Raw genomic sequence first — 8,855 nt, forward strand, 5'->3', positions numbered from 1 at the left:
GTTGCTCTTTTCTGTAAGAAAGGACACTAGTCTCGCTACCTAAATTTTTTTACCTTAATTAATTTCAAAATAAAACATTTTTATTTCTCTATGATGACTTTATAAGACATATCAAATCAAGAAAAGTCTTTTTAAAAAGAATATTTTGATAAGGTTTTTCATGAGTCGATTGGCTTACATATCCGCCCATCTTTTAGCTAAGCTGAATTAAGTACACCAAGATTAACTGAAAACATAAGTAGGGGTCATTAAGCCGCCCAAACTTGGGCATTCAAGATATAATATATATTTCTTAAAAAAATCGACCTATCTATACAATGTAACTTGGAGAAATTTCAATAATGTACAATCTAGCATACAAAATTACATTTGCGTAGCCATATTTTAAAATTACACTCCGCATAGCCACTTTTTCACAATATACAACATTATACAATAATATATAACTTTATGCATCTGGAGTAAATAATGTATCAACCTTATATCAAAGTGTATAATAATGTATTGAGCGTATAATAATGTATAAGAGGTGTTTATATCCAAGAAAATTCAGTTGTATACAACAATATATAACTTTTTTTCAATTGTAGTGAGGGCACAAATATACAACAACCTTTTGAGGAAGAGGATACAAATTGGGCTATTTCGGCTAATTTTTCAAACATGGGCTGTTTCGAATAATTATTTTTCCTAAATAATTATAGAGGGTTATTTTTCCATGTAATTTTTTGACTAAGAGGAGTCTATTCCCTTCAACAAGTGTAGCTCCAGCCCTACCTTGACTCATCTTAACCTGCCAAATCTAATCAAATCCGTCAATATTTGCAATCACTAGTATCTCGAATTAAAGCTTAGGGGTCGTTTGGTGCATAGTATAAGCTGGGATATCCCAAAGACTAATTTTTTGTACCATGTTTGGTAGAAGGTATAAATTTATCCTAGGATAAATTTATATCTTCTACCAAACATGGTATAAATGTATCCCATCCCAAGAGATGATATCCCTTCTTATCCCACTTATCTGGGATTATTTTATACCATCTTTTAGCTAGTATAAAATAATCCTAATAGATGGGATAAATTAGTCCCGAAATTATAATCCCGAGATAATTTTGACTACCTACCAAACGAACCCTAAGAATAATGCTTAAAGGTACATGAAAGGACATCACCAATCAATCAATCAACTATATTTCAAATTTAATTAAAGCTTAAGAATAATGCTTAAAGGAACATGAAAATACATCACCAATCAATCAATCAACTATACTTCAAATTTAAATACTCAATGAGATTCATCTGCAAAGTTAGTGATAGAAATTAATTCAAAAAGAGCTAGCTGAGGTTGATCGTCTATCCGGATGAAAAAAATAATTAAATGTACATTCACACTGACCCTAATAATTAATCTAGTTCATTGTATCTTCTTGTTATGTTCGTCAGGTTGAATTATTCTGTGACATGTCCAGACATACAAGCACTATTCCTTTATTATTAGAAAGTTGATTTAGACGATTTAATATTAAATTGAAACTTTTTTTAAAATAATAATAATAAAAGTATTAAGCACCTACCAATAATGCACTATCGTAAGAACGTGAGGGTAGAAAAATAGTCGAGCCAAAGATTAATAATAAACGTGGGGGCCCTACCTCGACTCATCTTACCTGCCAAATCTAATCAAATCCATCAATATTTACAATCACTAGTATCTTGAATTAAAGCTTAAGAATAATGCTTAAAGGTACATGAAAGGACATCAGCAATCAATCAATCAACTATACTTCAAATTTATTAAAGCTTAAGATAATGCTTAAAGGTACATGAAAGGACATCACCAATCAATCAATCAATCAACTATACTTCAAATTTTAAATATTCAATGCGATTCATCTACAAAGTTAGTGATAGAAATTAATTCAAAAAGAGCTAGCTGAGGTTGATAGTCTATCTGAATGAAAAAATAATTAAATGTACATTCACACTGACCCTAATAATTAATCCGGTTCATTGTATCTTCTTGTTATGTTCATCAGGTTGAGTTATTCTGTGACATGTCCACACATACAAGCACTATTCCCTGATTATTAGAAAGTTGATTTAGACGATTTAGTATTAAATTGAAACCTTTTTATAAAATAATAATAAAAGTATTAATCACCTACCAATAATGCACTAACGTAAGAACGTGAGGGTAGAAAAATAGTCAAGCCAAAGATTGATAGTCTATCTAAACTTAGAATAGGATATACTTATTAATTAAACGTTCACACTGACCCTTACAATAAAGAATCATCTTGCAGTTTAGCCAAATTTTCGAATTTGCTTATTTTGAATGAATTCTTGCTTTTCGAAATAATATTTTTTGGAGAGTAACAATTGTGTTTGCCTCAATTTGAAAAGTATTTTGTCAATATTAGAGCAAAAATTTGTGTTTAAACAAGATTTCAAAAATACTTTTAGGAAAGAAATTCCCTTTTGCACTTTTACTTTTTACTGAAAAACACTTAAAATTTAATTTCTTACTAAAAATTTGACAAACACATCAATTCTCTCAAATAGTAAGTATTTTTAACTTTCCGTAAGCTTAGCCAAAATGCTAGTAGACTATTCCAATTAATTAAACCAAGTCATTATATCTTTTTGTTAAGTACTCACTAGGTCGAGTTATTATTATGTAACATGTTCACACATGCGATACAAGCATTATAATCCATCATTGAAGTTGGTGTTAAAAAATATAAAAATAAAACAGTTAAAAGTAATGGGAAGAATGCCGCTAATAGAACAATTCGATATGTTTTACTCAGGTCTAATATTTGCCCACATTTGTGGACTTTAACCTTACGAGCCGTTTGGACATGATTTGAAATCATGAGATGACACCTTGATTTGAAACTATGTTTGGATATGCAATTTGGATTTCTTAAGTTGTATTTTTTCTTGTGAACATAAAAACCCCACAAGTTGTGAAAACTATCAAAACTTTTTTAATTCTTATACAATCTTACCAAATGAGTAAGTCATAGTTTATAACAAAATTAATACACTACTAGAAGATCTTTCTAAAAAATATAGCATCAATTGATGAAACTTTAGTTCAATAAAAATAAAAATTTAACATGCATAGTAACGTAATCACTCTTTTATAGGGCTGGGCATAATTATCGAAAACCGAAAACCGAACCGAACCGAACTAGTTTGGTTCGGTGTTTGGTGTCCATCGTCAAAAAACCGAAACCGAAATAACCGAACCGAAGTTTGATAAAACCGAAATAAACTTTTCTTATATTCAAGTTTTGTTTGATTTTGGAGTGAAGTGGAAAAATAGCTGCTTTCAGGAAGCTATTTAAAACATAATATAAATATATAAAATATTTTAAAGTTTAACCACCATAAAATCAGACGACCTCGAGGTCGGAAGATTGAAACTTTGGTTGACTTGCTTATCTTGTTTTTCGATTTGCTCTAAAATGTTTGGGCCTAATTTTAATCATTAAATTCGCACGATTGCCCAATCTTGGGGTGGTCTTTAATTTTTGTCCCTCAAATCGCAGGTCTTTAATTTTTGTCCTTCGACACTTTAAATAATAAAAAAGTGGCCGAAAGTATCCCCGACATTGAAAAAGTAAAAAAAAAAAAAAAACGCAAGGCAAGGTTTCATAGAAATTATGTCTATTCAGGCAAAGTTACAAGAAACTATGCCTTGTCTGCCATAATCCTGTAGAAATTAAGTTACATAGATACTAAGCCTTGTCCGACATAATTTTGTAAAAGTTAAGTTATCCTATAGAACTATGCCGAATAAGGCATAGTTTTTGTGTAACTTTGCCCGAATAGGCATAGTTTCAATGAAACTCTGCCCTGCGATATCTATATATTTTTTTACTCAAGGGGTTTGAAAACCTGCAAACCCTACTTTCATAGACCAGCGAATAAGAGTACTTTGGCCCACAAATTTTCATTGAATGAGAAGTCGGGGCAAAAATTAAAGACGAGTGATTTGAAGGAAAAAAATTAAAAACGAGTGATTTGAAGGAAAAAAATTAAAGACCAATCTATATGAAGGATAATCCGCGCAAAAATTTGATGCTTTATAGGCTTATGTAAGCCCTTTTTTCACCTAATTGCATCAACTGTTCTCTTGTTTAAAAAAAAAAAAATGTAAGTCCTTTTTCGATTTCGTTCTAGCTCAATTTTGATTAGCTTTTTATTAATGAAAAAATTACTTAATGTTACTGATTATGCTTCATAATTACCTTTTATAGCGGCACTTTAAATAATTACAAAACGTAGTTATAGTTTACAGTTTATAGCAGATATCATAGATATATGTATCCCAAATATGTAGGCCTAATTTTTGTATGCGCGTGCATACTGTGTATATGCTATCAGTGTACATACATTTCTATATACAATGTATTAGTGTATATACAATGTATCAGTGTATATACTATATACATTGATAATGTATGAGCGCACATACAGTGTATATGCAACATTTTGAAACAAAAATACTGCTACGTTTTTAGAAAAAATGCTCTTTTCTGTAAAAGGACACTAGTCTCGCTACCTAAGAAATTTTACCTTAATTAATTTCAATATAAAACATTTTTATTTCTCTATTATGACTTTATATAACATGTCAAATTAAGAAAAGTCTTTTTTAAAAAGAATATTTTGATAAGGTTTCTCATGAGTCGATTGGCTTACACATCCGCCCATCTTTTAGATAAGCTGAATTAAGCACGTCAAGATTAACTGAAAACATAAATAGGGGTCATTAAACCGCCCAAACTTGGGAATTCAAGATATAATATATATTTCTTAAAAAAATCGACCTATCTATCCAATGTAACTTGGGGAAATTTCAATAATGTACAATCTAGCATATAAAATTACATTTGCATAGTCATATTTTAAAATCACACCCCGCATAGCCACTTTTTCATAATATACAACATTATACAATAATATACAACTTTATACATCTGGAGTAGACAATGTATCAACCTTGTATAAAAGTGTATAATAATGTATTGAGTGTATAATAACGTATAAGAGGTGATTATATCCAAGAAAATTCAATTTTATACAACAATATATAACTTTTTTTTCAATTGTAGTGAGGGTATAAATATACAACAACCTTTTGAAGAAGAGGTTACAAATTAGGCCATTTCGGCTAATTTTACAAATATGGGCTATTTCGAGTAATTATTTTTCCTAAATAGTCATAGAGGGTTATTTTTCCATGTAATTTTTTGACTAAGAGGAGTCTATTCCCTTCAACAAGTGTAGCTCCGACCCTACCTTGACTCATCTTAACCTGCCAAATCTAATCAAATCCATCAATATTTGCAATTGCTACTATCTCGAATTAAAGCTTAAGAATAAAGCTTAAAGGTACATGAAAGGACATCATCAATCAATCAATCAACTATACTTCAAATTTATTAAAGCTTAAGATAATGCTTAAAGGTACATGAAAGGACATCATCAATCAATCAATCAATCAACTATACTTCAAATTTAAATATTCAATGCGATTCATCTACAAAGTTAGTGATAGAAATTAATTCAAAAAGAGCTAGCTAAGGTTGATAGTCTATCTGAACGAAAAAATAATTAAATGTACATTCACATTGACCCTATAATTAATCCGGTTCATTGTATCTTCTTGTTATGTTCATCAAGTCGAGTTATTTTGTGACATGTCCACACATATAAGCAGTATTCCCTGATTATCAGAAAGTTGATTTAGATGATTTAATATTAAATTGAAACCTTTTTTTAAAATAATAATAAAAGTATTAATCACCTACCAATAATGCACTATCGTAAGAACGTGAGGGTAGAAAAATAGTCAAGCCAAAGATTGATAGTCTATCTAAACTTAGAATAGGATATACTTATTAATTAAACGTTCACACTGACCCTTATAATAAAGAATCATCATGCAGTTTAGCCAAATTTTCGAATTTGCTTATTTTGAAATGAATTCTTGCTTTTCAAAAAAATATTTTTTGGAGAGTAACAATTGTGTTTGCCTCAATTTGAGAAGTACTTTGTCAATATTAAAGCAAAAATTTGTGTTTAAAAAATATTTCAAAAATACTTTTAGGAAAGAAATTCCCTTTTTGCACTTTTACTACGAGTGAAAAACACTTAATTTAATTTCTTACTAAAAACTTGACAAACACATCAATTCGCTCAAATAGTAAGTATTTTTAACTTTCCGTAAGCTTAGCCAAAATGCTAGTAGACTATTCCAATTAATTAAACCAAGTCATTATATCTTTTTGTTAAGTACTCACGACGTCGAGTTATTATTATGTAACATGTTCACACATGCGATACAAGCATTATAATCCATCATTGAAGTTGGTGCTAAAAAATATAAAAATAAAACAGTTAAAAGTAATGGGAAGAATGCCGCTAATGGAACAATTTGATATGTTTTACTTAGGTCTAATATTTGCCCACATTTGTGGACTTTAACCTTACGAGCCGTTTGAACATGATTTGAAATCATGAGATGACACCTTGATTTGAAATCATGTTTGGATATGCAATTTGGATTTCTTAAGTTGTATTTTTTCTTATGGACATAAAAATCCCATAAGTTGTAAAAACCATCAAAACTTTTCCAATTATTATACAATCTTACCAATTGAGCAAGTCATAGTTTATAACAAAATTAATACGCTATTAGAAGACCTTTCTAAAAAATACAACATCAATTGATGAAACTTTAGTTCAATAAAAACGAAAATTTAACATGCATATTAACGTAACCACTCTTTTATATAATCCTCCCACATGGTAGACATAAATAAAGGTTGGTAAATGGTTGGTGGGAGTAATTGTTAAAATATCCACCAACTTATGGGTCTTTTTTTACAAAATATAAACTTATGGGTCAAGTTTTATATTTAAAAATTTTGAAACCATGGTTTGAAAACATTAGATGAAATGCATGTTCAAACGCATGGTTTGATTTCAAATGCATACCAAACGCTAATTTCGAATCGCATGTCCAAACACCTACTTAGTTTTGGTTTACGTCCCTACACCTAAGACTGTAGCTTTTTCAACAATGAACAATCCCAGCTCAACTATCGCTCTCAATTGTCATTACTAAAAAATTAAGTTTTTTCGAAGACGAATGTCGACGAACGTTTTCGGTCAGCCATTCCATTATGGTAATTGACGGACACACTACACGAAAGTGTATATACGATGGCATTTTATAAATGTCGTATTAACTTGATTAAATGTCACAAATTCGTTTACCGACATTTAAATTACATTTGGATCAAATGTCTTAAATGTTAGTGTCGGGAATTTTCTAACATTTACCTAAATGTCAAAAAGAATTTACGACATTTTGGTAAATGTCGGAAAGAATTTACGACATTTGTTTTGTGACATTTAGGCAAATGTCGGTAAAAAATTTACGACATTTTTGGTAAACATCGGAAAAAATTTACGACATTTAGGTAAATGTCGGGTAAGAAATTTTACGACATTTATTTTCCGGCATTTACCTAAATGTCGGAAAGAATTTATGACCTTTATTTTGTGACTTTTAGGCAAATGTCAGTAAAAAATTTACGACATTTAGGTAAATATTGGTAAGAAATTTACGACATTTATTTTCGACATTTAAGTAAATGTCGGTAAGAAATTTACGACATTTATGAAGCGCCGCTTAAAATTTCTGACATTTAGATTAATGTGGTAAAAATGTCGTTACGACATTTACTTGTTGCATTCGTAAAATGTCACATTAAAACTCTGACATTTTGATATATTTCAACAAATAAAAATGCCAAATGTTGTAAAAATCTATCTATATAGTTTATGTTATGACACAAATACTTATATTCAATTTGTACATTCATATAAATGTCAACCTTTTGTAACAAGCATGAAATATATGTAAAGCAAATGCGTTTTAATATATAACCAAAGAACAAAGTAGCAATATAAATGTTCTGTAAAAATTAAACGATGTCAAATCAAATGATATGTTCTATTTCAAGTAAAACTAAAATCTAACTAAATACTATAATTTCAACATGAAACCAGCTTAACTGCCAATTCGAATTAATTTCCTTCATTTCTCGAATAAAATCTGCAACAAAGCTTTATGAAACCATCAATCCACAAGTCGAGCATTTCATTGCCAGTAATTGACCTCAATTCCTTAAAAAATGCTGCACAAGAAATTCATATAAGAAAAATAATTATAACAATATAATAAAGGAAATTGTTTCCTCCTTAACTAGAACAAATTGGGATATCAAAAATAAAAAATTGGGTTTCTCTAAATAAACAGATTGGAGAATTGATGCAAAAGCAGCAACTATAAATGAAGCTTTACTCCCTTTGATAAAAAGAAAAGGGGGAAAAGGTTCTTGTAATTTTTCAAACTTACGCACTTCTTTTTATCTGTGTCAACTGCACTAGTTCCAGTCTTCTTGATCAACACCTGAGAAGAAATATTAAATTGGTTACTTTAATAGTTCACGAAATTCAAAACTTAACAAATCGTAAATAGTGAAGTTGTAGAGGAACTATGATGAGGAATTAAATTCAAACTAACTCTTAAAACTATCCCTAACAGTCTAATATATCAACATGCCAACACTTAACGTTCTAGCACACCTCTTCAAGTTCAAAATGAGTGTACCAATTTAAGTTTGCTGATTCAAAAAAAGACACCTATACATGAGGAAATTGAACCAAACAACCCTCTTGACTAAAACACCATTTCAAATGAAATTTTGAGTGGAATATGACCTAAACATTGGTAGATCAAAAAGTTACTAGATTAAATCACATACAAG

At 29.8% G+C, this 8,855-nt stretch overlaps 1 long non-coding RNA gene across 1 annotated transcript; it reads right to left on the reverse strand.

Moving 5' to 3' along the window:
* Window positions 1-8,019: 8,019 nt before the first annotated feature.
* Window positions 8,020-8,547, reverse strand: LOC132060909 (uncharacterized). Its single transcript, XR_009416061.1, has 2 exons — window positions 8,444-8,547; window positions 8,020-8,211 (listed from the first exon to the last, which is right to left on the reverse strand). It is a non-coding gene; the product is annotated as an uncharacterized LOC132060909 (long non-coding RNA).
* Between the last annotated feature and the right edge of the window lie 308 nt (window positions 8,548-8,855).

This window comes from Lycium ferocissimum, chromosome 6, assembly GCF_029784015.1.
Source record: "Lycium ferocissimum isolate CSIRO_LF1 chromosome 6, AGI_CSIRO_Lferr_CH_V1, whole genome shotgun sequence".
NCBI lineage: Eukaryota > Viridiplantae > Streptophyta > Magnoliopsida > Solanales > Solanaceae > Lycium > Lycium ferocissimum.